Here is a 22,507-nt window from a genome sequence, read left to right as displayed (position 1 = left end):
TACTCCTCCGCCATCTTGGCTCCTCCTCCACAATTCAGTCTTCATCTTGATAAATTTTACAGTAAACTTGCCAACAAGTCTCCAAATTATGCCAACCCATTAACAGGTTAGAAGTCTAAGAAATAAACCCTAAGACCTACAGCTCCCCTGTTGCTCACATCACACAGCGAGGGCCTGCCTTCAAACAAAGCAGATTTTAGAACCAAAAAACAGCTTAGCAAGAAATTTTATTATGTCAAGTGTGGAGAACATCCAGAACGTGAACATCCATCTCAAGGAGGATGAAGGGGTTCAGGCTGAGCTGATCCAGTTGTCTCAGAAGTTACATATAGTATCAGCTCAATATATATTTGCTAAATAAATGAACAGCCCAAGGGAGACCTAGGATGAGCACCAAGTCTGCCATTATTACCTGTGGGGCCTGCACTGCTTCACCAGCCCGCGTCCCCGAGCCTTGATTTCTTGTGTGTGAAGTGGTGGAGCCAGCAGAACCTCACGGGGTGGCTGAGCTGAAGGATGTGAGGGTGCAGTGCTGGGTAGGAGGGACGTGGTTGAGCATCCAGGTCAACCAGAAGACAGTGCCGTGTGTGGCTCATGTCAGGCTGCTTTTACTGGGAAACTACTTAGTTTTCTACTCCTGCTTCCCTTTAAATCACTTAAATCACTTCCTACCCAGAAAGAGTAGCACATTAGCCTTTAGAGGTCCAGTAACTCAGCTTCGTTTATATTCAGTAGATATTTGAGAGTCTCCTCTGTACCTGGCAGGATGCTGTGCAAAAAAAGACTGCGAAGCAGGTGGAAAGGACAGGACGGTGGGGCTAACCACTGGTCCACGTCCCACTTCATCTTGAAGTTCCATTACCCCCATGGCCTCAGTCTTCCAAATCACTCAACAGGGCGATGTCTTCTTCAGAAGGAGGACCACAGTGAATGAGATGATGTCTGTGAGGCACCTTGAAAGGACCTGCCAAGAGCAGATGCATAAGGAGAGTGAGCATCTTAGTTACCAGAGCAGTGATGACATGAATGGTGATGATGGTCCTGTTCTGGAGAAGACCACTCTTGAGGAGAAATAATTGCTCAACCAATTGAGTCATGAAGCAGCGTACAGCAGGAACCAAGAGAAGTGAAGTCCCAGGGAAGAAGGGATGACATCCAGACAGAGAACCAGGAGAAATCCTCACACACAAAAAAAACATGCACACACACACACACACACACACACACACACAGAACATGCACGGTGGTCTGGGGAACTGGAATAGGGACTGGGAGACAGGGGAGAACTGGGAAGACAGAGACACAGTAAGGACTGTCCAGAAAAGGGAACAAGAAGGGGAAAGGCATGGCCTACCAGCCAGCCTCCTGCTGCGTTACCAACCCAGGAGCACGGACAGCTCATCACAGCCAGCTCTTTCTCACCATTCTGTAGGATGGCTGGTGGCTTGGTCACAGCTGGGTTTAGCCAGAGTGCCTTGACTTCCCCTCACATGGCACTTCATCCTAGACTTCCCCACAGCACACTGATGGGTTTCAGGGCCCAGGGGAGGGAAGGGAAGCTGCAGGGAGTCAATTACTGCCACTTTCTGTCTGTCAAAATCAATCAGGAGACCAACCCAGGTACAAGGGGTGAATAATCGGGGATGGGCTGCAATATTGCATGCAAAGGGGCATGGATCCATGGGGGAGGAGTGTGTGGTCCTGCGTGGCTACATGAAACATGCCCTGCAAGGCCTGTTGGGTGGCACAGTTGGGGGCACATTTGAGAGGAGCTGAGTGGATCTGAGCTGGTCTCCCTGCAGATGAGCCCACGCATGAGAACTGTAGGCTGGGGTAGATCAAGGGGAACTCAGTCCAGACTGCTGCAGGAGTCCAAGCAGAGAGTAAGGGGGAGCCTAGAATTCCACTCTTCAGTGTATACCTTACAGAAGTACCTTATATATATACCCTACATATGTACCTTCACTAAAAGAAATTTATAAGGACATTCATGCATAGAAGTATTATTCAAACTAGCCAAAATCTGGAGACAATCCAAATGACTATCAGCAATAAAATGGAAACATGAATTTGGTATTTGCATACAGAGCAATACTCTACATCAATTAAAAGGTAGGAAATGCTGCTATAAGCAACAAGGATGGACCTCACACGCAAAATGTTGAACAAAAGAAGCCACATGCAAAAGCAAATTTATTGCATGATTTCCTTTATACAAAATTCAAAAACTGAGGAAGCTCATCTGGAATGTTCCACGTCCCATGGGGTTATCTTTGGGGAGGAGGATCCAGTGACTGGGAGGGGTCATTGGGGAGGACAGTATCGTTTTCCTGACCCAAACATAAACATGGGTTTACTTCATGAGAACTCACCAAGCTGTACACTTATTATTTTTTTCTGAATGTATACTTCAATTACAAACCAAAATAAGTTTATTAAAAGATGAAAAGAGAATGAGGGGCTAGCCTAGGCTAGAAGCAGCAGCGATGCAGAGGAGGGGGAAAGGACCTTGAGGGCAGGGCCGTCTACCGAGCATCTGTTGCTTGTGTCTGAGAGAGGAGGGGAGTGAGCGAGAACACTGAGGCTTCTGGAAGGTGGGACTGGACCAGGCAGAAGAGCAGGGAAGCCTCAGAGGTGCCATGCCTCTGGGGAGGCTGAAGGAAGACGAGGTGAGAGAAAAGAGGAGTTACTCCAAGAGCGTGCTAGGTTTATGATTCCAGGGTGGACACCATGGCGAGCAGAGAGGACGTTTTTCAGCCCTCTATGCATGCACACAGACACACGCACATTTCTCACACATACAGACATACATGTGCACACTTGTGTGTGGACACGTGTGTGTTCACATGTACATGCATTCACACATGTGTATACCCTCAAACACACAAGTCATTCAAATACATGCACACACACATTCAAATACATGCTCGCACATGAACATGCACACATGTACACATTCACATATGCACATAATCATACATAGCTTACGTGTTTACACATGAGCATTTATGTTACGCATTCAGGTGTGAACACATGGACAGACATCAGATCGCATATGCACACACATACACACTTGATCGTGCACACACAAATGAACACACACACACAAAACGTGCACATGCTTGCACTCGTGCAGACATACACCTGCATGTAGAAACAGACACGTACAGGGAGAGCCTGGCCCCTTTTCTGAGACCCTGTTCTGGAAAGTGTGTTAGTAAGTAGACCCCTGAAACAGGGAAACAGCTCCATCCTGAATATCAGATATAAGGAGAAACCTGGTTGCCCCAGATGAGCTCCAGCTACACTCTCTGGGGGGACCTTTCATATGGCCTATCTCTTGGAGCCCCCTCCTGGCCTAGCTGGTGCTCAGCTGACCTCATGCCCCACCCGCAGCATCAGAGTGACAAAGGAAGCTGTCAGCATCTGCGTGTCCTTATGGAGGACCAGGGACAGAGCCCCGGCTCCTTCACTCATTCAGTAATGTTCCATAAAGTGATGCACATGAGTAAATCTCAACAGCTACAAGCAGAACCCCCAGACCAATTCAGCCTTCCTCAGGGTCCTGCTCTGGGCAGTTGATGGGCAACTCTGTGTGCTCCAAAGAGCTCTTGGGAGCTGGTCATCAGCCCATTAGTTCCATGAGTGCCAACCCTCTTTCAGAAGGCAAACCACCTCCCTCAGTAAGTCGAGCTCCTTTTTCCAGCAGCAGCTCCAGCAGAGCCTCTCTGCAGGCAGGCGGGCTACAACTATGAATTATCCATACGCCTTGGAGCCTGTTTGACAGGGAACGTGGGAACGGCTGCACACAGGTTCAGGCAGTGTGGGACTCGGGTGCTAATTACTCCTCACTGTCACTTAGCAGTACCATCACATCTGCTAGGGAAAGGGGGCCTTCGCCTGTCTTGTGGAAGATAGGAGTGTAGCAAACACCAAGATCCCAAAAAGCATGCAAAGTAGCAAGCTGAGCAAATGGATCTGTTTAATCTCAGGGAGGAAATGCTTTTCCAAAAAGTTGCCTAGAAGGACAGTGGACTGAAGTTGAAAGTCGGGGGGGTGGGGGCGGGTGCAGGGGGTGGCTTTGGAGTAAGCCCAACCTGCTTTTAGTGCCTTTGGGCAAGTGACTTCGGCCATCTAGCTTCATGCATTCATCCATGAAAGACTGAGATCAATGGGGCAGATACACAAGCTTGCTCATCATCTGGAAGTTTTCCCAGAGGATGTAGCTTTCAGAGGGCTCAGTCTTCTGAGGGCTTCTCAGCCTGCATGCTGAGTGCAGAGGGCACTGTGAGTGCCCTGCCAAGATGCCCTACAGTCTCTCAAGGACCCTGCTCCCTGCCAGCTTTCAGTTAGCTCCTGAGCCCCTTTGGCAGGACTTACTAAGAGCACAGATACCAGGAGGTCATGGCCATCAGGGGAGCCCTTAGCCAATGACTGACTGCCATGAGATGTGCAAGTCCCAATCTGAGAAACCCCCCTAGCTCCCCGGAGGTTCACCTCCACGAACCCTCGCCTGGCCTCTCCGCCTTTCCCATCCTGCTCTTCCCTTCCCCTGGAGGCTCCTGGGAGGGCTCCTAGGCACTCCCCTGCTCCTGCATGGGCTCTCACTGACCTTCATAAGCTTGTGTTGCAGGCTTGCCTCTTCCCAGATTCCTTCCCCCTTCAGGGGGCAGCAAGGATCAGCCCCATCACAGAACCACAAAGATAGCACCTCAGGTTTGGCTTCCAGGCCTTCCAGAGCACCCTCAGAATCCACACTTTGTCCAACTACAAAGGCTGAGGTTAGCTGTAGCCTCTTCCAGGGATGACCTGACCTTTATTACTATTCTGAATCTTTGCTCACCTTCCCTGCTGCTCTTAATCCAGCAGGGGAAGAGACCAATTCCAGGCTTTTCTTTCAAAACTGGTAGTAGAATTTTACTTCTTATGAGACAGGGAGGAGAAGGGAGAATTTTTTTTGTTTGTTTCTTTTCAAATTGTGGCCCAAGATTTCAACAGGAGGGTTCCAGGAATAATGTTTCAGAAATGACATTTGGGTTATAAGAAATTGTTTTGGGGTTTTATTGAAATATGGATGTGAAAGCAGAAAGACAGGTTCAAATTTTTCTACTCTTTTTTTTTTTTCCATATGAGGAATTTATAAAATAGTCTCTTCTTACAACAGCTCTCAAAGAAGGGAACCTGTTCCCATCAGCCCCAAAGTTGACATTTCTAGAGAGTGAAATGGTAAAGGTGTGTGTTCCTGAAAGGGGGCTGGTTTGCTTTCCCCTAGATAAGAATAGCCCACCACAAGCTTCTATGCTCTGCAGTCATCTGTCATCCCTAGCTGGGTCCATGTGGACAAGGAAAACCAGGTCTTACAGGGTATGAGCCCTGGCTTACCCTGGAACCAGGACCATTTTTACAGGGTTTTGGGTCAGTGGTATTACTTCTTAATAAGCTTGGGAATGGGCCCTGGCCTGCTCTGACAGAGGCTTAAAATCTAAAGATAAAGGAATACAGGCAAACACATTCCTGGAAGCAGCACTGGATAAACTCAGTCCTTGGGAAAGCTCATGTGCATGGCTCAGAGCAAACTCTCCCCAGAGAATTCATTTAAAAACAAAATAATGCTCCCCTCTCCCCGAAACCTCTGCCTTCCACTCCAGGAGTATTGAAGATAAAGCTATTTTCACAAGAGCACTGGAACAAAACGGAAAACAAATGTAACATAACTAGTGACATTTTCCCAGGAGATGTCTAGTTTGAGTGTATTTCCATTTTAATGTCATTTTAAAGATCCTTATCAAAATTAGTTGCACATACCCTATTTTTAAATACATGTGCATTATTTAAAGTTTTCTTAAGAAGGAGGAAAACCTGCTCTGGTTTGGCTGCCTGTGGCTTTTCTCATCTGCCATTTGATCATATCTCATCTTCCCCTATTCACATCTCCGCTCTGTGCTTGTGGAGCATCATCTTCAAAATTTTACACAGGAACAGTTTCAACAGGGCTTAAACAAGTTGCTGACTTTGATTCATTCCTTGTTTCCTTTAAAAGCATAATGTTGCTTTGCAATTCACCTCCCGCCTATCAAAGATGATGTTTACCTGAGGCCTTTGAATGCATTTTGCTGGGATCAAAAGTAATTACTTTGCAAAGTTCATTTCCGACTCCAGTGTCTTCTTTGCTACTGGATAAATATTTCATAAGCCTGAAACTCAGGGGCTGTTTGTTTCTCGTAGTTTTGCAAGCTTTTTTTTTTAATTAGCCCATATGCCTGTATTCTTTTTCTCCTTCCCTAGGTTTCTTCATATTGTCTTTTAGAATAAGATACTTTTAAAACAAATCTAAGGAATTTCCCCTCAAAATACTAAACAAGCCATCGCACAGGGTACAAACGGGGAGCTGGATATTTGCATGAGATAACACATGCCGATAATTTATTCAGCGTTCATTCAAGCCCACACATCCAGGCCCTGCCTCAGAAAAGGCAGTGGAAATGAATGTTTGCTCACGTTATTTCTGGGGACGCTGGTTATTAGTTAACTCGGAAACTTCTGAGATCTAAGACCAAGTTTTGGAGTGCATCACTAGATCTCAAACTCCCGTAGATGGTAGCATATGCCACTAGCTGCCTGCCTGCCTGCCTGATGACAGGAATACTTGCAGCGGCAGCTGACGCTTCTGCAAAATCCTGACTTCAGATAAACAAGCTGGAGCAGCTGACTCGGAACTGACAATAACTTCTCACCCAGCTGGCAGAGGATGGAGGCTTCAATGAGAAAGCTGGAGGGAGGAGGAGATGTGGGGCATGCAGGGCAGGCAGGAGGCTCAGGTCCCATGAGGCCTGAAATTTTGGATCCGGCATCTGGATCTACTTTGGGGCATCACTGCTCCCTGTGCTCAAGTTTAGAGCATCTCAGGGAAGGTGCTCTGCCTGCCTGCCCATAATGGGCTGGTGACCCAGACAAAGGTCAGGGACTTGGATCAGGAGAGAAAAACACCAACAAGTGCTCAGTAACTCACAGCTTAACACTGCGTTCTGATGGGGCTTCCCTGGCTTCCTTTCTCTTGCCACTGAGCCCAAGTCTCCAGCATTCCTGTCCACTTGTAGCAGCCACCCAGCAGCCTTCCAAGAAAGTCCTTTGTTGCTTAAAATAGCAGAGCTGGCTTCTCTTGCTTGCTACCAAAGAACTAAATGATCCAGGTCTTATAGCAGTCAACAGGAACCAAGACCTCCCTCCACCTACCAGCCATTACCCCGCTTCCTGTGTGCATTGAGGCAGGTCCATTGTCTAGATCCTCCCCAGCAGTAGCAGTAGCCCACGTGAGCTCTAGGTAGAGTTATCCGTTATCCTCACAGTGCCCAGGAAGGCGTGAGTTACTCTCCCCACTGAAGGTGAGGAAACCAAGACAGCAGGGCTCAGGTAACGGGACCAGTGAAGGGACACTTAGGTTTTGACCAAGGTCTGTTTGACAACAAGGTCCACCTGCTCCCCGCTGCCCAAGCCTTTTCAACATTCAATAGTAAACAAGCTGATTTTTTCTTTTTAAGTAGTTCCCTTCAATCTTTTCATTAGAAGCCCCCCGCTTTGAATTAATAGCAGAGTCATTTTGTCTTTTTCTCTACGAAAGTCGTATTTGGAATAAATTACCAAACAGCAGAGTACTGGAGGGCAGGGGCGGGTACCAGCTGCTGCCTCCCCACCGCCATCAGAGTCCAGCAGTCAAATACGCAGAGCAGAAACCAGCACTCTGAGCAATTTGGCTTTTTCATTAATTCAAATAGGACCACACTCTCTGACCTCAATCTATTTCTAATCATAGGGTCTTAGGAAGCTTAGAGACACAGCAAGCTTCACGAAGCCTCTTGGTGTTTCTCTCCTGTGTCAGCTCAAATGCTCAATTTCAAGCTCCTGTCTGCCCTGTGTTCCTTCACTGAGAGCTGTTCATCTTCTTCATGTTTAGGAAACTGCACACTCAGTATAAATGTGCCATCCTCTGGTGTCTCTTAAATTCCGTCTGGAAGAATGCCATGGGGAAAAGGCTTTAGCATATCTCCTTAGGCACTTGGGAGCTCAGAATTCACATGGAGATTAATGTGCCTGCTGCAAGTCACCACGAAGAGAGCTATAAATAGAGGGGCCTATGTCCATGCGATTGAGGATTTTCGAGTCTAACCACGATACTTTATAATCCAGATCCCCACACAAGGGCAAGCATGAAAATGACCGTGCTCTGACAGCCAATATTTTATGCATGAACTGGCTTCATTTCTGGAACCTGTAAGCTTTTAAAACATGAGAGTCCTAGAATATCCCACACTTCATCTGAGTTACACCTGGAGGTTCATTGGAGCACCCATTGGCATAGTTCTGGGTCATAAATCCCAAGGGCTTCCGGAAGGCCACTTCCAGAGCTCTGGGAGGCTTTTTCCTCGGAGGTTCACTTTATATTTTTGAGGATGAAGTCGCTGCTTCCAAGTTGCATCTCTCTCGATAGGAAACCGAAGCAGCTCACTGGGGCTCTTCTTTGCAAGCCCCAGCTGCACATCTGTCCTTGTGTTTCTCCCCAAAACATGGAGCACCTTCTCTAGGCTGCTGTCCACTGTGTTCCCGAAGCAGGCAGGGGCTGACACTGGCCAGCCAGCCCCCATCTTACCCAGAATTTCATCCAGAGCAGTCCCGTCACCTCCAGAAACTGAACAAACATGATTCAAAGGCAAAAGACAAGGACTGAAAGTCAAGGCTGTGTGTCACAAGAGGGTTCCGCTGGATCAGGGTTTCTCAGCTGTGTGACCATCGACATTGGGGACCAGGTCATTCTCTGTTGGGGGACTGTCCTGTGTATTGTGGGACATGTAGCAGCACCCATGGCCTCCATCCACCAGATGCCTGTACTACCCCACTCCAGGTGTGACAGCCAGACAGATGTCCTGGGAGAAAATCATTCCGAGTTGAGAATCTCTGAGTGCTATGTTTATTTAGCTCCCATATGACTGTGATGAAAGTAATCTTTCCAAAGATGAATTCCGAAGCCTAATATTCTGATGACCAGAAACAGTCCCGCCTGCAAGCCCAACTTCCTCTGTGATTTCTTCAGCTCTCACATCTACTGCCCAAACCTATAGGTCACAGGTAGAAGCTTCTGAACCCATTCTCCCCAGAACCCCACTTCCGAGTCTCTATCCAAACAACTGAAATCGGGGTCCGAAGAGACACCGGCACCCCATGTTCATTGCAGCACAGTTCACAGCGGCCAAGCCAAGGAAATAACTAAGTGTCTCCAACAGAGAAAATGGAGCATATCCACACGATGAAATATTTTCCAGCCTTGAAAAGAAGATCCTGCCATATGAACCACAGGGATGAGCAGGGAGGACATTATGCTCAGTGATACAGCCAAACACTGCATGATCCTCTTACCTGAGGAATCTAAAACAAACTCATAAAAGTAGAGAGAAGATTGGTGGTTGCCAGGGCCTAGGAGGAGGGAGAAATAGGGAACTGATGATAAAGAGACGTGGGCTCAGTTATGCAAGTTGAGTAAGTCCCAGAGATCTGCTAAACAGCAGTGTGCCTGTAGTTAGCACCACTGGAAGGATTAGGAGGGTAGAGCTCATGTCAAATATTCTTACCACAGTGATAAGGAGAGGAAGAAAGAACTGAACCATTCTGAATTCTAGAAGGGGAACTTGATGGTGAAAATGAAGCCCTCAGGAATCATCAACATCACAACCGCTGGTCCCTCCATCTCCTTGCCTGACCATTTCTAAGAGCACAGTCAGCTGTCCAGCCTGAAATAAAAGGTTTATGTTGGGTTGTCACATGGATTCTTATGGCAATAACATTTGGAGCCTTTTACTGGGACATAAACTGTAAGCTAAAATGTCACCAGATTTTATTAGACAATCTAAACTTAATTGCAAATAAGTTGCTGTACTCATAAAAGATGATGTAAGACTGCCATCCAAGCAGGTGTACAGGGACCAGCCAGGAGCAGGCGACGACTAAGTGCTGACTTGTCCTCCGTGCTAAAAGGCACCGCTTGGTTTCTGAAGTGCAAAGAGGAAAGAGTGATGTTGGCAGGAAGTGACGTTATTACTTAATAATAATAACACAGGGAAGCAGAGGTTAAAAGAGGTCAGCGCAAACCATGTTCCAAGACCATTTTCTCTGGAATAAAATTTTCATAAAGAGCTCTAAGTCTTTTTTATGGCCAGTGAGAACGTCATTGGGAAATTAATGGTGGATCTGAATGATGAATCTGCTTTCACATGGAACGGTTGGTTTTATGAAAATATGCTTTTATGCCTCTAAGGCTGTAAAAGAGAACAAGACAAGGATATATCCAGGAAGATCATTATTCCAAGCCAGGCTACCTGTCCCACTGCCTAAAGTTTCATCAGATTTATTGGAAATAAAAATACAGATCAACAGACACCTATTTTTCTGGAAAAGTTTGGTAGTTCTCTATTTTTTAAGATAAAATACACTTACTATTGTGAAGACTCCATGGTTTGGGTCATAATCTTATTTTTTCACCTTCTAATCTCAGAAGGATTCACCTAACAAAACAAGTGCAAGAAAGAAATGTTAATGCATATCAAAATGTTCATCAGTATATGAATAAAGCCATTTTTCTTAATTGTTCATTGATCTTCTACTGCTCAGTTTTCAGAATGTAGTTGTAGAGGTCTCCTATGTCTGCTGTAACCAATGATTATAAACTGGGGGCACTTCAAACAACAAAAATGTATCCTCTCATGGTTCTAAAAGCTGGAGGTCTGAAATCAAAATGCAGGCAACACACCACACTTCGTCCAGAGCATCTGGGAAGGACCCTCCCCTGCCTCTTCTGGCTTCTGACAGTTGCTCACAATCCTCAGCATTGCTTGGCATGTGGCTGTGTCACTCCAGTCTCTGCCTCGTCATCACAGGCCTTTTTTCCTGAACATCCGTCTCTGTGTCCAGATTTTCTTCTAGTAAATACAAGCATCATTAAATTAGGACTCACCATAGCTGCAGTACAAGCTCGTCTTAACTAATCATATGTGCAAAGACCCTCTTTCCACACAAGTCACATTCTGAGGTTCCCATGGACATGACTTTCTAGGGACGCTGTTCAACCCAGCAGAATGGTACACAGGATCCCCAGACCCATGGTCACAAAACACGGCTTCCCTGGAAGGCAGTGAGATTACATTGTCTTCCTGCTAAAATGGGGACCACCTGCCCTGGCCCAACACCTCTCCTCTTAGTTAATGTTACCTGATTTACCTTTTATTTTTTTATTCAACTGACTCACTTTCTTACTGAATGTGTTTTTATAGGAAACTTGGTATCACTGTCATGGTAAAAACAAACCTCCCTTGCCTGCAATATAAGATGATCTTAGAAATCAGTTCTAAGAAGGTCTATGGTAGTGTGGTAAGTATCCAGCAGATGCTGCCATCTGCCACGGCTCCTGTCTGGGGAGGAAAGGCAGACTGGCAGGTGGGAGATGGGCTGGCACCTCCAGGAGGCTTCCAGCTCCTGTGTTCAGGGCAGGCAGAGCTGCAAAGGCCAGGGCTGGTGTGCATGTAGCTGGTGCCTTGGTTCCATGTCCCTGGATCACCTGAAAGCATCTCCGAAGCATGTCTGCACTTGAAACCTGCTATCAAAATGACCACAACCACACCATGAAGGTAGATAGACCTGTGTCCACTTTAGCAACCTTGAGCTTTGGGTTGCTCCCCAGTCAATGGGATTTACTGTTACAGACCCAACAGCCGAACCTGCAGAAGGAGTGTCCACCCCCTATCTCCATTCACCCTTTCACCACATCCCCTCAGTCCACTGCAGTTTGGCCTGGACCCACCAGTCACCCACGGCAGCCTCTTGCTCGGACCAGTGTGCTTCTTCTGACCTGACCCTTCTTGGGCACTGAGGAGGAGGAGCAGGTGACTGGCTTGATGGAGCCATGGCTGATCTCTCCTCACAGCTGGGAGGGACCACAGCTCCTGGCTCTGCCTTGCCTCTGGGAGCTAATGCTGGTCTTGTCTGGGGGTCCGTGCCTGGTGCTGGTCTGCCCTACGTCTTCCCCCATCGCTGCACACATTCTCAGGGTGATCGCACCACCCCAGGGCTGCCCTTCCATCAGCAGGCACACACCTCCAGGTCCAAGCCTCCGGCCCTGGCTCCCATGGCTCCAGCATTGTTCAGCTAATCGCCTCCGCAGCCCTGCTCACCTAGGGGCTCCCCTTCTTTACTCAGCTCCCACTCTACTACTCTGGGGAGCCTAGCACATCCCCACTCTCTCCACCCCTGTGCTGCTTCACACCAGCACTTCAGTTCCTGTGAGAGAACTCAGCCTGCTTCTTGGTCATCTTCTGTTGACTTTGTCTCAGATCCTTGTAGCTGGGAACCCTTCTGGGGGCAGCTGGAACTCTTGTCCCAGCACAGTGCAGGCTGCAAGTGGCTACTGCATATTATTCATTCATTCATTTATTTAAAATACTGTCTACCGTGTGCCAGGCCCTGAATTAGGTGCTACAGATTCATAGTGAACCAAAAAAAAAAGTGACTGTTCCCTCCCTAGCCTCCACTGCCATTTACATTCACGGGAGGGAAGATAGACCATAAACGGATAAATATAAAATATGTCAGGTGGTGACAAGCGCTATGAAACAAGCACAAGGCAGGATGAGGGACAACAAGAGCTCGAGTCATATTCAGACGCAGTGAGGAGAGGTTAACTGGTAGCCTGGGCATCAGTGGGGGAGAAGCAGCCACGTGGTTATGGGGGGAGGACACTCGGTGGGGGAGAGGCAGGTGCCACGGTACGGATGAGCTGCAGTCCAGGAGCAGTAAAGGGATGGTCAGTGAGGTCCACGGGGAAGGCGAACCAATTCCCATCATGCCTGTCATCGTTCAAGGTCACCATCAAGGGATCCTTAAGTCCCAGTCTCCCTCCCTGAGCTCCTGAATGAGGAGCCAGAGGTCATCCACCTGTTGGCAAGGGAGGCTGGCGGCTCAGGTGAGTGAGGCTCCAGGGTGAGGGTGGGGAGGCAGGTGCCTTCAAGGCCACACCTCCAGACGGCGCACACCTGTGGCCCTCCTGGACTTCCCGGGTGCCAAGTCAGCCAAGAACTCACCCACAGACACTCACTGAACCTCACATCAAATTAGCACAAAGAATTAGAGCCTGGATACGTCTGTTAGCTGTGGTGTTCGCTCTACGTTTGCAAGAAAGAAAGTTCAAGAAATAGAACAAAAGTTCAAAAGCCCATGTCCTCCTGGTGGTGAGCATCTCCTGGCTTCCTAGCCTCGGGGTGTAATAAATTGCCGGTTTTAAAAGGTTTGTTTTCAGGCAGGTGAGGGATTGTGTCCTGTGGTTGTCAGCAGCGTAAATTAGTGGGTTCTTTCAAGGGGGGTTATTTACTTAGCAAGTAAATTGGGATAGATCATCACTAAATTTCGCCATTTGGCACATATGATATTTATGCACTAATAGCTTCATTAAGGAGGTTTCTGGGAGTATATTACCGAATGAGCCTATAGATCATTGGGCAATAAATTTAGAGAACTCTCCTTAGCATTTATCTAATTTGGCCATGGTTTTAATTAAGTGTTTCAGCTAACGATTCCCATTTATGTTTAATAAAATTTATTGTAGAAAAACAAGTTATCAAACCCCAATTTATTCAAGTTCCTTCAACTGATGTGGCTGCCCAAGTGCAGTGCCTGTTATGAGATAAAAATTTGCATTCAGAGTCTCCATAGCTCTGAAGGAGGTGCTGGTCGGAGGCATCTGATAAGGAGTCAGAGGCTGGACATCACCCTCACAGTCACTCACTTGGACGGGGAGGAGGATACGGTCAAGATACCCTGGTGGTTATCAGATGACATCGTCTTAGCAGCTGCAGATCAAGGCTGCTTTTGGAAATGATTGAAATGCAGACTGGTGGTGCTTGTCCCTGGGCCTCCCATCTTGCCTCAGGTTATCTGACAATGTCTTCTCCCTTTGAAACCAAACATCCTCTCCAGACCGCACCCACCCTACAGTCCACAGCCCGTTAAAGGCAATCTCACATTGTTCTTTAAATGCGAAGACCCTATGGGCGGGTGGGGCTCTGCCCACACTCCACCCTTGTGACCCCGACTCTCCATCTTCACGCTGACAGCCACAGTCAAGCCCCTAGCACCACACCCCTGCCCCCACCATCCCTGGGATTGCTGGAGACCTTTGGTGTCCGTGCTGAGCAAGCGCACTGTCCCCAGAGGCCTACACAAGGGTGTTCACTGCAGCACTTTTTTGTGAAATAGTGAAAAACATAAATCACCCAGAAGGCCCACAGAAGCATTGTAAAATGTGGAATATTCCTATAGCACAAGCTGTCCAGCAGCTAAAAGAATAGTTGGATCTGTGTTTGATAACGTGAAAAACTCATCAGGCTAAGTTGAGTTTTTAAAAAAGTGAAACGAGACATGGTGCTTTTTATGTCAAAACAGAATAAAACAATGCTAGACATTTTCTGTGGCGATATATAGCTATCTAAATGCTTAGCTAGGGCTTTCCTGGTGGCTCAGATGGTAAAGAATCTGCCTGCAATGCAGGAGACCTGGGTTCAATTCCTGGGTCAGAAAGATCCCCTGGAGAAGGGAATGGCAACCTACTCTGGTATTCTTGCCTAGAGAATTTCATGGACAGAAGAGCCTGGCGGGCTACAGTCCATGGGGTCGCAAAGAGTCAGACACGACTGAGTAACTAACACACACCCACCCACCCCCCCACACACACACACTTAGAACATTCTAGAAGAAGATACAGAGCTGATAACAGTGGTCGCAAAGAGCTGGACATGACTGAGCGACTGAACTGAACCAAACAGTGGTTACCTCTGAGAAGGGGTGAGGACAGAGAATGAGTGATGGGTAGAGGGAAATACGGAGAAGGCAATGGCACCCCACTCCAGTACTCTTGTCTGGAAAATCCCATGGATGGAGGAGCCTGGTGGGCTGCAGTCCATGGGGTTGCTAAGAGTTGGACACGACTGAAGTGACTTAGCAGCAGCAGCAGAGGGAAATGGCAGAGTTGGGCAGAAAGGACTTTAACCTCACCTGGAATGCTCCACTTTCTTTTTATGAGAGAATATATTCACTTGTTGGTAGCTAAAGTAAATATTAATCAGTTTTTTGAAAGATGGCCATATAATTTTCACTGAAATATACAGATGGAACCATTTATGAGGATGAAAAGGAAGCACATCAAAAATACTTAGATGCCATTTAAGTGTCTGCTTTGCTCCTCACTTAGAGGAAAATAATTGGATTACTTGTGAAAAGAAAGCAGACTCAGAAAATATGTCTGATCCACTACACCAAGCTGTTAACAATTTACAAGAATCTTCGAAAAGCATTGCCCTAAACCTTGGGATTTTCTTACTGGAAATTTTCCATAATACTGGAGGTGGTTGAGAGCGGAATAAAGCTGGAGCCCATCAATTTAGTTTTTTCATTCTTGCAATATGGGGTTTTTTTTCTTTTAATTTACAGCCACCTTTTAATTCTGATACAGTTGAGGCAATTTATGTTTAAGAATATCACTGTGTCCATAAACTTGGTGCGAGGTAGAGATTAATTTTCACAGCCTAAGGGAGGCAGTCATCCACTGGACAATAGCAGAGCTGAAACACTGCTAGAGACCACCTATCCCAGCTCCGTCATTTTATGGACACAGCAAAGGATTAGAGACAGCAAGTGATAAAGCTATTCAAGGAGAGATTAAGTTTAAATCATATTATTTAGCACAGGCCCTTGCAGGGGACATTTATGTTTTGTCAGCTTGGCTACGTTCCCCCTGTTTTCTAAAAACAGCCCCACTTTGCATCTATGATTGGCTACATAATTTGCAGGTCCTAGTGCAAAATGTAAACGTGGGGTCCCTTGTTTAACAAAGGACATCACGATAATAGCAGATCAGTACATCAAGCGTAGGGCACCTCTGAGCACAGGACAGGTTGAGGATGCGCACTATTTCTCTATGGCACTGCCCACTATGGCAGCATGGGCATTGTTTCCAGCTACACCAGCCTGGCTAAAACACATGACCCTGTGCTAAACCAGCCCATGCATGACATTGCTCCAGCCACACTGAGCAGTTTCAGGGTGAGCATGTGAACCACGCCAGAGTAGGAGCCTGATGGGAGTGTTTCCTGGAAGCTCGATTCCGCTGATCTGGACCTTGAGCCATGTATTAATAACCTAGTCGCTACTGGCAGCCTTCCTGTGACCATGAGGAGGGATCTGTCTGACAATAAGGCAAACGCAGCAGCCTACAGAGCTGAGCTGGGAACCCAAGACAATCTGGCTCTGAAGCTACCTGTGAAGCTCTTACAACAAACTTCCCCATCACACGATCCAGTACATCTCGTTTAAAACATTTTGAGTTGGGTTTTCCATCACTTCCATCGAAAAGCGTCCTTTCTGCTGTGAGTTCCCACAGATTGTTCAGTTAGTTCAGTTCAGTTGCTCAGTCATGTCCGACTCTTTGCAACCCCATGAACTGCAGCACGCCAGGCCTCCCTGTCCATCACCAACTCCCAGAGTCCATCCAAACCCATGTCCATTGAGTCAGTGATGCCATCCAACCATCTCATTCTCTGTCGTCCCCTTCTCCTCCTGCTCCCAATCCCTCCCAGCATCAGGGTCTTTTCCAATGAGTTAGCTCTTCACATCAGGTGGCCAAAGTACTGGAGTTTCAGCTTTAGCATCAGTTTGTTAAGAGTGTCCATTTTTCACAACCTTTTTGTGAGAAGTAATTTGGATTGTCAATTAATATTTAAAATATTCGTGCTATTTCCCACATGAATCCTATTTCTAGGAAGAAATTTATCCTAAAGAAACTGTCACCCAGATAGGCAAACACATATCTTTTAAATGGTCTTTGCAGTATGGCTTGTAAATGTGAAAAATTGGAAACACCCATATTAACATCAATACTAATACTAATTAAACTATGGTCACTTCATTTTTCCCAAACAACAGAGAAAAGTTGAAAAGCATGAGGTTGATACGAATTTAGAAAGAATACACAATTTGTTAAGTAAAAGAAGCAAGCTGTTTTTGTTTGCTCTCAATTTTGTAAAATAATGAGGAGGCACTACCACATACCTACAGAGAAAAAAGCTGCTGGAGAATGTGGGGAACTAAATGGAGGGGATTTCATTTTATAGAACATAAACCTTCAAATGCTGCAGAAATCTAATGAAGATCTATTGCTTTTACACTGGGGGCAAAAAAAAAAAGGAAAAGGCATTTTAAATTGCCAAGCACGTAATTTTTCTGGAGGTATTTGACTATACCATTCGGAGAAGGCAATGGCACCTCACTCCAGTACTCTTGCCTGGAAAATCCCAGGGGCAGAGGAGCCTGATAGGCTGCTGTCCATGGGGTCGCGAAGAGTCAGACACGACTGAGCAACTTCACTCTCACTCTTCACTTTCATGCATTGGAGAAGGAAATGGCAACCCACTCCAGTGTTCTTGCCTGGAGAATCCCAGGGACGGGGGAGCCTGGTGGGCTGCCGTCTATGGGGTCGCACAGAGTCGGACACGACTGAAGCGACTTAGCAGCAGCAGCAACCCATATCTGTTTCTCCTCCTACAGATTCTCTGTGGACTGAGGACTGAATGTTCAAGAGTACGAGCAGTGCTCATCCCTGACACCAAGGACTCACATTCCCAGCTGACGTGAACAGCCCAGAGAAGTTGGCTTCCTGTCTCAAGATCCCCGGTAAGCTTTTCTTGCCTATTTTCACATGATCACCTTGATATGTTTGGAATGTGTCTTATATCTGAGAATTGAAGGTTTCTTAGGCAGAGTGGGTACCTTCCTACATTAATGAGCTTCTGAGCCCTTGTTTCTCATTGAAGGTGTAGACGTTTACGGAGCATAATTTACTGTTATGGTTCAAGTACTGACAAAGCAGTGCTGACGGTACTGGTCATGGTTCTCTCCTCCTGGAGCCGGGGGGAGACAGGCATTGGGAGAGGTGGAGAGACACACAGCCTTGTGACCACGGGTTCTAGACTCATGCAGCCAATGGGATCACAGAGGCTTCTGGAAGTGGTGTGGTTCCAGGCAAAGCTTGAGACTGGATAAGAGTCATCAGGGATTCAGGTCCACCTAGCAGAGGGACCTACATATATGAAAAGGAGGGCAAAGAGAGAAGGAGGAGCAGGAGCTGGTAAAACTAAGTGAGCCCATCTTGCTTGAGCATGTGTGGGGTGGACAAGAAGACGTGAGCTGGACAAGCAGTAAGCAGGTGGGCCTTACAAGTGCCTCAACGTCTCATCATTTCTCGTAAGGAAAATGCAAAGCCACTGGGAAGTTTAGATCAGGAGTTTGTGATTATGTTTGCCCCATGAAGGGACGCCCTGGCTGCAGTGATGGTGATGGGTAGAGGGGCCAAGCTGGTCTAGGCAGGAACGCTGGAGGCAGAGAGAGGGTTCTGATGGGAGACTCAGCCTGACTGGTTTGGGCTCATGGGGACACGGGCAGGAGGAGCCCACTCCCCTCTTTTGCTGCTGTCCTGAAGGTGGACAGTCTTTGTGAGGCCCTGCTTCTTACTGTATGTACTGTCAGCTCCCTGGCGAGGGCAGCAGGACAGCTCAGAGGCGCGGTCAGCTATGGAACTTGCCAGGCAGGCAGAAAATGAAAACATGGGCCCTTGTGCAAAAGGTCCTGAGAGCCTGAAGTCAGGCCCCTCTGAGCACAAAGATAGGAAGGCAGCCCTATTCTGCCAGGGTTAGCAGAGGGTGGGTACTGCAGCCACTCAGATTACTTGCCAAGAACTAATTCAGCTATTGTCAGAGAAGGGACGAGGTATGAGGTGGGCCTCTGAGGTCCAATCTCACGGTTTCCCCAAGCGCAGCAATAGTCTGAAGCGGTCGGAGGCAAGCTTTCTCCCACTTGAAAAGCAAGTCTCATCAATTTAAAAAAAGTGCTTAAAAGCCCTAGAAATGCCTTCCTATAATGCAAGCAGTGACTGTGTTAGTTGCTTCAAGAGCCCCTCCATTCCCCGCCCATCCAGCTACTAGGAGAATATGTACATCCACGAGCAGAAACTGCAGCCAATTCTCCCATAGGACCGCGGATCCGTATAAAAAGGCAGACCTGTCTCGGCTTTTAATTTTCATTTTAAAATCATCTCTATTCAAAGTGAACACCCCCCAGGACCTACCTGTCATAGAAGGAAGCACCGGCAGGGAGTTTAAGGCTTGAAGGCTTCTCTGACCATGATACTAAATTGAAAGGGGTTAGGGTTTTTACTGAATTTGTTCTTTTTCTGGAGTGCTTTGGTAACAAAGATCCACAGGTTTTGAGTGAAGATCTGTCCTAAACCTTTTTTACCCATAGCCCTTATTTGTTTTCAAGTGTTGTTTGGTTTGGGCTTCCCAGGTAGCACAAGTGGTGAAGAACCCACCTTCCAATGCAGGAGATGAAAGAGACAAGAGTTGGATCCCTGGGTGGGGAAGACCCCCTGGAGGAGGAAATAAGCACACGCATGGCATGTTGTTTGGTTTTATTTTCAGTGCATGATTTCACATGACAGGCTTTTAAGACTGTGGGCATGTGCTACATCACCTCAGTCGCGTCTGACTCTTTGAGACCCCATAGACTTTAGCCTACTGGGCTCCTCTGTCCATGGGATTCTCCAGGCAAAAATACTGGAGGGGGTTGCCATGCCCTCCTCTAGGGGATCTTCCCAACCCAGGGATGGAATCAGCATCTCTTACGTCTCCTGCATTGGCAGGTGGATTCTTTACCACTAGCACCACCTGGGAAGCTTTTAAGTCTGTATGGGTACTGTTATAGCAGAAACTCCTGGGTCTGAATTGGGGGGGGGGGCCCTAAAAGGCTTGCCCTGTCTGTGTGGTGAGAGCTTAGCCTTTACCTCGTGTTCCTGCCACTGCTGGGCCACAGCTCTGCCCTGCGTCTCGGGGACAGGACACAGGGCAGAGCTGCCCCTGCGAGGAGACAAAAGGAGAGAGGTGGGGTGAGGGAGGCTGCAGGGGTGTGTGCAGAAAATCCATTTTGTGAGACAGTGCAGAGCGTGGGGGGTGGGATTCAGTGAGAAGGAGGGAAAAGTGACTCCAAGGAGAGCATTCGAGTCTTCAGACATCAAGCTTCTGATCAGCAAAGCAACAAACAACCATCCCCGAAAAGGACAGATGGATCGCCAAGCACAGGTGTTATTTGTGTGTGTGTGTGTGTGTATACATCCTACATATATGAGGGGATGAGAGAGCAAGGGAAGAGGGGGGAAGGGAGGCAGCACTCTGTTTGGCTCCGTTTTATCTGCTTCCTCTCAGTCTTTCTCATCTCACCTCCTTCTGCCCACTGATTGCAGCAGGGCTCCCCGAAGGCTTCCCCAGGGCACCCCCAGTCCCTCCAGGCCCTCTCTATGTTCCTCTACCAGGGGTGTCCTTAGAGTTGTTTACCGGGCAGCTGCACGTCTCACCTGTAGGGGGCACCATTCACACAGGACACAGCCCAGCAGGTATGTGATGAGGGAGTCTCCCATCTGACCTCTTAAGAAAAGGAACCAGACCCCCTAAGCTCTTAGTTAGTTGCCAGACACCCCCTCGCCAGCACCTGGCACCAACGCCCTCAGTAAACGAATGTCAGCTGGTTTCTGTCACTAATAACGAATAACAGTATCATGAGTCGGACACGACTGAGCGACTGATCTGATCTGATCTGATCTGATAGAGCTGCCATCTCCCAGAGCTTATCTGGGCGGGAGGGTGCCAAACTGATGCTTGCTCCCACCTGGGGTGTCAGGGTCACGGTATCGGCCTCCCATTGAGATCCTGGCAGGAAGGCAGGGCTTGACTTCCGGGGAAAGTCCTCATGTCCCACGGAGGTAGATGCTGCTAGAGACACACTCTACTTTCCCAGGACTGGGCTCCACTCCTCCAGCTTCCTGTCTGAAGCTCCTGAGCTAATTCTCTGCTCCCCTCCCCCGGCCACCAACACTCAGCAGAAACTAATTCCAGGAGTTTACTTTCAAAAGAATTTCATTTGAGTTTACAAGAAGGTAACAGAAGCCCTTTGATCTCAACAAGGCACGTACTGTTTCATTCCATGGTTTATGAAACAATTTTAGACTAATTATTTCTGACAACTTGCAAATGTTTGTAAACTTCTTCAATGAGGAAGCGGCACAATTATGTCTTCCGCTGACAACAGAAAGGAGGTTTTCCTTTGTGCCATGTGGCTGACGTCTTCCCCAACCCCCCCACCCCCCAGAGAATTCGGAAGCCTTGATCTTCTAAGGCTCTGATTTCCGCTGAGATTCAGAATTAATCAAATTGTCCTCCAGCCTTTTGAGTTAAATTTAACTAAGCAGGTGCAAAGCGGCTGAGGTGGGACTCTTTCCCTGTGAGCTACATCTTTTGTCCTGTGGTCGAGATGGTCGTGGTCAGGCGCTGGCCTTACTCCTGGCTCCTACACTGCCAGTCTCATAGCCCTTTGTGCATTTCAATGTGTCTCTGCCGATAACTGCATGCCGGTGATAAACAGGCCTCTCAGTTAAATAGAACCTGGATTCTCAGTCAACTTCACCATTAAAGAAAATTACCCCAAATCGAGGCTATTTGCAATGTGGTGGGAATGATCCTGGGGACTGTGGAAGCCCCCAAGTCTCTGGACATTATAAATTCAAAACTGCAGAATTCCAGCGAGGTAAAGTGAGACCCCCGGCCTCCGTACAGCAGAGAGACTGACTCTGGGCTGTCTCTTTGAGGCCCGGCTCACATTTTAATACCCTTTTGATTATTTACCATTGTTAATTCACGTATATGCACTGTAGGCAGGTGGAAATATTGCAAAGTCAACCAGCCCTTAATCCCTAGCTAATCCCTGGTCAACTAACTATATCCTTCCTTTATTAAAAAAAGAAAAAGAAAAGGCATTCTGAATCTTTTGTTGAAAACAAATTGCCAAGGTGAAGAATAGACCTTTTCCTTCCCTGGAGACCAGTGCATTAGCTTCCACAATCTAGTGAAATAAAAGAGATCGCTCTCTGCTTCTGTCATGTGTTTTTCCAGGGCACCAACAAAATTCTCATTATTTTCAACATAAATCTGTTTTGTGATATATTTGAATGAAAAATTCCTTTTTGCACCTTGGATACAAGAAGAAATTCTTGAATCTCGCCATTAGGGGTCGGCCCCCAAGAAGTGGAGACTTTGCCAAGCCAAATTCTTTCTCAAGAGAAAAACCCAGACAAACTTGGATTTTTAGTTTTTAAAATGTGACCAGAAGAAGCAGATGCAACGGGAATTTCTAACATCACCTCATCAGGTCGCTTCTACTGGGGCACAAGCAGCAATGTCTAAGGATGGGATATTTTAGAAGGAAAAGCAGCTGTTCAGACTGGCTCAAAAGGGCACTTATTCTGAGGAATCTCATGCAATCCAGGAACAAGGAAGCGGCCAGTTTCCAACAGGATAGGCAGGAGACAGAAGGCCCCTGG

The sequence above is a fragment of the Bubalus bubalis genome, chromosome 14 (genome assembly GCF_019923935.1).
Source record: "Bubalus bubalis isolate 160015118507 breed Murrah chromosome 14, NDDB_SH_1, whole genome shotgun sequence".
In the NCBI taxonomy this organism is placed as follows: domain Eukaryota; kingdom Metazoa; phylum Chordata; class Mammalia; order Artiodactyla; family Bovidae; genus Bubalus; species Bubalus bubalis.
This window is presented reverse-complemented; position numbering follows the sequence as displayed.